The 6,920-nt window shown below is 45.0% G+C and overlaps 2 long non-coding RNA genes across 4 annotated transcripts in view; one reads left to right on the plus strand and one right to left on the minus strand.

The window, feature by feature from the left end:
• The window catches only part of LOC117283500, a 13,618-nt gene extending 10,507 nt beyond the window's left edge, over nucleotides 1-3,111 (minus strand). For 2 of the 3 annotated variants that reach the window (XR_004514500.1, XR_004514501.1), the window contains exons 1-4: nucleotides 2,995-3,111; nucleotides 2,755-2,905; nucleotides 2,599-2,679; nucleotides 2,229-2,390 (exon numbers count right to left, since the gene is read on the minus strand). This is a non-coding gene — a long non-coding RNA (uncharacterized LOC117283500). The remainder of the gene's footprint in view (nucleotides 1-2,228; nucleotides 2,391-2,598; nucleotides 2,680-2,754; nucleotides 2,906-2,994) is intronic. The other variant, XR_004514502.1, reaches the window with a different exon arrangement.
• Nucleotides 1-5,645, plus strand: part of LOC117283501 — an 18,246-nt gene extending 12,601 nt beyond the window's left edge. Inside the window, exon 3 of the long non-coding RNA XR_004514503.1 lies at nucleotides 5,546-5,645. This is a non-coding gene — a long non-coding RNA (uncharacterized LOC117283501). The remainder of the gene's footprint in view (nucleotides 1-5,545) is intronic.
• The last annotated feature ends 1,275 nt before the right edge of the window (nucleotides 5,646-6,920 follow it).

The raw sequence follows: 6,920 nt of genomic DNA on the forward strand, positions 1-6,920 counted from the left end.
AAAAAAAAAAAAAAAAAAAAAAAAAAGTATTTGCTACATCTAGCTCTCCAAATATCCCAGCTTAGCAATATGCTGTGTTGCAGAGTATCAGTTGTTCATCCTTAGGGCCACAGCGACTGTGACCACCACTTCCCAGGACTGTGGGAGAGGATCACACAGCACATTGCCGGCCTGGGAAAAGGTCAAACTTTGAAAGTGAAAGAAGCATGGCTTCTGCATGAGCATCGCTCTCATACCACTGTGTGTCGAAAGGTTGCAAGTCAAATCATTCTACAGCAGGACTCTTCTGTGGAACAAAGTGGTGACAAATGGTGTTCTCTACAAAAATTATTCAGTCTCGTAGTGTGTCTGAACATTTTTACAACAGAATGTTGGCAGAAAATTTAAGCAATAGTAATTCCACAGTATGAATTGTCAGATGACACAGAGCACTCACCCTGAGTACAGAGAGTGAACCCAGGAAGGAGTTCCCACTGAGGCAGAAGGGGCTGGGATTCTCTGTTTGATTCAGTGGTGCTCAACCCCCAGCGCAGCCCCAACCTCCATTCTGGCTCATCTGTTGAATCCAAGCATTCAAATGCGGGTGGGGGCTTGTCTCCTGCAGACCCAGCTCAGAGCCGTGCCCTCTACACCAGCTGGCCTGGATGCATTCCACAGCCCCAAATCTCACTGTGACCCTATCCTCCCAAACCCTGCCTGAATCATGCACCAGGACCTCTAAAACCAAAAGGGCTGTCACTTCACAGGACAACTTGCAAGTGCATTTCCTTTCTGTCTGCCAATGGAAGAAGCACCATAGAGGAAACATCCCATCTTGAGGAAAGCGGACTTCTGGGTGGAGAATTTGTTTAAGAAAAAGCCATCCCCAATTCATGCCTGGTTTAACATTGGTGTTCTAGAAAGATGTACACAAAGAGTTTTAGGAGAGTTCCTGAAGCTCTACCTGCTAGTGTGCTCAGTGAAGATCACTGTGGGTTACATGCAGCAAGGGGACAGAGAAGAGAATTATGGGAACCTGCCATCAATGACCCTTGAGACCACAAGGCTGGCTTTGTAACATCTGTTCCCAAGTAAAAGGAATAACAAGGGTTGCATGAAGTCACTGTATTCTGGGGAAAAAAATCACATTCCTGGCTAATAGGAAGCAATTCCCTAAATTCACTTCAAGTGAAGCAAGGGACCTTAAATGTCTAATCCTCAGACTCCTGGATTAACAATGGCTTAGAGTAGAATGAACCAAGGGACATTGAGTCCACCAGGAATGTGTGTAGGACAAAGATAATAAGTCTGATCCATGCGCAGCTTTAAATATCTAACTGGAACATTTGTATTCAATTAATGCTAACTCTGTGGCCAACAGGAGTCATTAGATGTTTTCAAACCACAGAGTATCAAAGGGAGGACTCTAGTATCTCAAGGAAGGGTTTATAAGTGAGGTGCAATGGTTCATTTTCTTATATATGGCTGGGTCACAGGATTCTCTGAATATTATTTTCTGGGTGTAACTTTGAGGGCATTTTGGAAGAGAATGGCATTTGAATTGGGGGACTGAGGGAAGGAGCATGCCACCCCCAATGTGAATGACATCATCCACTCCACTGGAAGCTAGAATGGAACAAAAAAGCAGATAAAGGCGGGATTGGCCCTTTTTGCTCCCTGCCTACTTTACCTGAGAAGTCAGTCTTCTCCTGCTTGTGGGCTGTGACCTGTATTGTTGATTCTGCTGATTCTCAGACCTTTGCACTTGGTCGCAGCTACATCATCAGCTTTGCAGGGTCTCCAGCTTGCAGATGGCAGTCACAGAATAGTTCAGCCTCCGTAATCACATGAATCAGTCCATCAGTTTTCTCTCTCTCCCTCCCTCCCTCTTTTACCCTTTCTCTGCAGAATCATGACATAAGGAGTGATTGAATTCTAGGGCTTCTCTATGTTCAGAAAATACCATAGCTCATGTGGTCTCCAGCTGGGCTTCACAGGTGAATAGGGACCACCGGAGACATCTCATCTGACCTACAAATCCTTTATCCAGGGATGAACAGTAGGACCCCAAACCCAAAAGACAAACGTGAGGATACAGTCAGCAGGCCCTGGTCTCTGGATCCATCTCAGCCCAAATCCCTCATCAAACTTGAGGGAAACCAAGCAGCAGCAGGAATCTGTAGTGGCCGCACTCTGCTTAGCGCAAGTGAACTCAACAGCAAGGCAGTAGAAATGAGGCAGGGACTCACCTGATCTGGTGGCTTCCGGGAAGGAGGAACAGCAGCTGGTTTCACCACCCCACTTGCAGATGTGGTGTAATGTGTAAGCACTCTGCCTAACTCTCCAAGTGTCTGCTCTCAGCCCCCACAGGGAACTTAAGATGGCTTCCAGACACTGTGACCTTATCTCCACTGAAAATAAGGAATGCAAACAAAGCAGAAAGAAAGTCAGGCAGCAGCAGAGGATGCTGTAAGGGATTAAGCCAGTGTCTGAGGAGGTTACATGTAGGGCTTCTCAGCATGGGGTGCATGCTATAAATTCAGAGGTGTGAGGAAGTAGGCTCAAGTGACACAGGTATATGAGAATATGGACACTCAGGAGTGGGAGTCAGGTACTTACTGGGCTGCTGGTTCTTAGCATACTCAGAATGAAAATCTTCTGGATGAATTTTGAAGCCTGGATTCACATGCACTTTTATCTCTAGTCAGAAAATTTAAGGGTTCATTCAACTATCAAGGACTCTAAGATCCAACCCTGTTCACCTTTAGCACTAACCTGTCCAGCAGGCTGTGGGAGGACAGAGCCATCATCAGGTGGTGTTATCCTGACTGGGACTCCACCCTGAGGATCATTCTGGACTGAGCATGCTGCATGGACCAGTTTGCTTTCATCCCGGGGCAGGTGCCATCATCACTGCCGTGTACAGCTGAGGAAGACAGCCGTGTACACACTGATTTCCCCAAGGTTTTGCAGTGGTCAGCTTCACAACTGGGTGCCTCCCACCCACCACCTCACCTCGTCCCAGGAGAGACAGCCTCCTGGCAGAAGTAGCAGGTACAGAGGCAGCTCTGCTGTTGCTCACTCTGCAGCCAGAAAGACAGTGCCAGCCACTGTCAAGCAAAGCCTTTCTCCTCCAACCCAATTTGGGCTGTGTCTGTACAACGCCTTGAATGAAATGGGCTCCATTCTGTAATGTTTTGACAGCGGGTGTGTCTTTGGCATTTCTTAAAAATCATATTTTAGGAAGAGCTCATTCCCAGAACAACTTCTTCAAAGAAATATCTAAATTCCATCCATTCCTTCTTTTCCCTGGTAATCGGACTTCGGGAAAGTTATTTGAGCTTTTGTTCTTTTTCTTATCTTTCATATAATTATTATAATTCCAGAGCTGTATGTATTACTTTTTCACTCTATAGCAATAAATGAAATCAATTCACTTCATTTTATGAAGCATGTAAATCTAGAAAGAAAATACTTTTACTTTTTTTTTTTTTTTTTTTTTTTTTTTGTACCAGGGATCGAAGTTGGGACCTTGTGCGTACAAGGCAGGCAGCAGAAACACTAAGTCAAATCCCCAGCCCCAAGAAAATACTTTTAAATAAGAAAATAAATATAAATCCCCCTTTTTAAAGAATTTAAATTGACAGATCCTCCAAAAAGGCTCAAATTATGTAGCTCACTAAAAGTGTAATTTCTGAACTTAAATTAGCTATAAACTAGAAATACAAGATTTTAAAATATATTAACATAGTATCCCATGTCAATAAAATGGAATATTGATATCCTGATAAATTCCAAAGCAAGGATATTAAATCATAGTTTTTTTTAAAAGCAGAGAAAACTATAATTTTAAGGACCCTTCATTAGAGCAACAAGAAAATAGTTCAAACTAACTGCTTAACTATTCATTTCATATTCAGCCACAGGAACATCAATAAACAAAACAAAGACCTCTGCCCTGTGGGGATTACATTCTAGCTATGACATATGTACTGGGGGGATGAGTGTCTCAGGGACCAGATAATGTACAATAAACATAAATAAGTAAATTGCTTAGGGCTTTATTAGTTATCTATTGCTGCATAACAAACACTTCCAAATGCAGTGGCTTCAAGAAGCAAAGTTATTACCAAGTGGCGATTCTGTGGGTCAGCTGGGCTCAGCTGTGCAATTCTCCTGCTCCAGCTGGCACTGCAGGTGTCTGAGACCCATTGGGATTGGAATGTTCCAGCAGCTCAGCAGTATGCCTGCCCATTGATGCTGGTTGACCACTGGGACCTCAGCTGGGATCAAGGAATGGAACTCATAGGTGTGGCTTCTCCGTGAGCTTGCGCTTTTCACAGAATGGTGGCTCATTTCCAGCACCAAACATCCCAATAGCAAGCTTCACAGGAGGAACAAAACAAAGCCACCCATCCATTCAAAGATTTGGCCTGGAAGGGGCACAGTGTCACTTCTGCCGTAATTTACTGGTTATAGTACCTCAGACCCAACCCGGACTCGGTGAAGTAGAGAGACAGACTGCTTTCTAGATGGGAGAAATGGCAAAGACAAAGCCATCTTTAATCTGTTACATACATGAGAGGATGATAACAGCCTCATTCAAGAAACAATTTTGAAAAACTCAAAGAGATGGGGATGGGCTACAATTTTAAATGAGGTGGATAGAACAGGCCTGGTGACAAAGACAACATTTAAACAAGGACATGAGGTGATGAAAAAACCTGAGCTATTTGGAGAAAAGCATCCCTGGTATAGGGAACAGCAAAACTGGGGAGGCAGCAGTCTGGAGTTGAGGGAGGAGATGACAGGAAGCACCAGTTTGGGCCTCGAAGTAGATTAGGTAGTTTGTTTATTGTTTGTGTTGGGACCAGGGATCGAACTCAGGACGTTGCGCTTGCGAGGCAGGTGGTAGATTATGTAGTTTTGATGATTATGGACTGGTCAGGGAGCAGGGGCAATATGGGGCCATGAGGAAAGAACTGAAGTGCAGTCGTCACCCCGGCGAGAAGTGCCCATGGCAGTGGGGAGGTGAAGAGTGAAGGAGCTCTTGCTGCGTTCCGAGGTGGAGCTAAAGGGACCTGCTGACTGTTAGTTGTGGGAGGGAGGTGAGAGGAAAGGCCGTCAGTAGGAGCAGTTGCCGTCTACACAAAAGGGGCCTCTAGAGGTGGTCAGAACGCACAGGGGAACCAGAGGCTAGAGCTCAGCTTGGGCATGTGCGGTTTCTGCTGCCTGTTAGACAGCAGGGCAGAGGCTTCAGGAGAAGCTGGACACGGGGATCCCCAGCCCAGAACAGGAGCTGAGCTGGAGTGCGGTCCATGCGTCTTCACAGTCATGCGGCAGGTGAGTTCACCGATGCAGAGCAGCGAGAGAGAAGCTGTGATTGTTGACTCATGGTGTCAGTTTAAGAAGGTTAGTGAAGAGAAGCTTAACTCAATTGGCTCAGCAATTCCACACCCTAGGGGGCTCCTCACCTGGATAGTATAAAGGGGAAATGAGGAAGGACAGACCCACCGAGGAGCTCCAGTCTTCACCTTCACCTTGGATGTCTCCTCTTGGTTTCTAGCATGAGACATCGCAGTGAGCTCCAGACCTTCAACTAATTCCTTTGGTCTCCGGTGTGCAGACAGACCCTCCGCACTCTTCCTCATCTGGCTCTGTGGGTGGCCACTGTAAGCTAATCTTATAAATTCCTATATATTTGTATATCTTGTGCTATATCTGTTTCTCTAATAAATACTAACCTCTACAGAAGCTCACAGCCTAGACTTACTTGAACTCCAGTAAAAATTGGAAACAAGACAATGACACTCCATATGACATTGCTCTTCAGCATGAGGCTGGATGCCCCAAGAACACCATTACAAGTAAAATACAAACCATCAATACAACAGTTATAAAGAAGGAGGCAGTGATATATACTTTTTGGCCCATTTTAGTATCCACCTATAAAATCCAACAGATTTAAATAAAAACTTTTGGGAATAAGTAGAACACACAGAATTTATAATATAGTCAAATTCAAGAGTATTGCAGTCAAAATGGTTTTAAGACATAACTACTCAAAATATATGTGGGGGAGCCCATTAATAATAACATTAAAATATAAAGTATCCACGAATTACTCTAACAAAAAATTCATAATACTTACACGGAGAACAGTGCAAAATGCCTGCAAACTGTGAGTGGGGGCCCTTACCTGGCCTCAGTTTCCTTCAGAATATTGACCTCCTCTGGTGCTGCGTGCTCACCTGTAGGTGTTCAGAGACCTGGCAGGGAGCAGTGACCAGGGAGTCTGTCACATAGCTTCTTCTGTATGTCACTGGTGGCATGACTCCAGGCTGAGAACCGGCCTGACGCAGAAAGAGGAATCAGCACAATGCCCACAGCCTTCTTCCTGTAGCCAGTGGCCTATCTAATCCAGCAGGTGGGGAGGTCAGGTCTCTATTTTGCCGATGAGAAGAGAGGTGCTAACAGGAGAGACTCAGGAAGTAAAGCTGAACAATTTCTGGCTTCACTTTCCAGGGATGCCATCACACGCTGTTGCTTTCATTCTATCTGTAGTGTGGAAAACGATGATAATTACGTTAAAATTATATGAGCATCTAGATGTCCATGAATGTGAGGATGGTTTATTGAGTTGTCAGTCTGCGGTGTTTGTTGACTCTTACTCATTGTACATTTCTCTCCCAGATACTGGGTTCGCAAGTTAGTGACCTGTGTGATACGAAAGGACCCCATACCTTATTCAGTATGTTTCTGATGCTTAGAATGTTTAATATTTTGTTTTATGGAGTGCCCTGCAAAGTCTTGTCTTTCCTCCTCTGCAAGCCAGTACTCTGAGCTCCCTTACCTAAGGGGCAATCTGGGCTACAGAGAAGATGGTAAAAGCTTCCCAGGCCAGGGATTTAGCTCAGTGGCTCCGCCGCGTGCCTCGCAAG

This window comes from Fukomys damarensis, unplaced genomic scaffold (assembly GCF_012274545.1).
Source record: "Fukomys damarensis isolate Sample0158 unplaced genomic scaffold, DMR_v1.0_HiC HiC_scaffold_27, whole genome shotgun sequence".
In the NCBI taxonomy this organism is placed as follows: domain Eukaryota; kingdom Metazoa; phylum Chordata; class Mammalia; order Rodentia; family Bathyergidae; genus Fukomys; species Fukomys damarensis.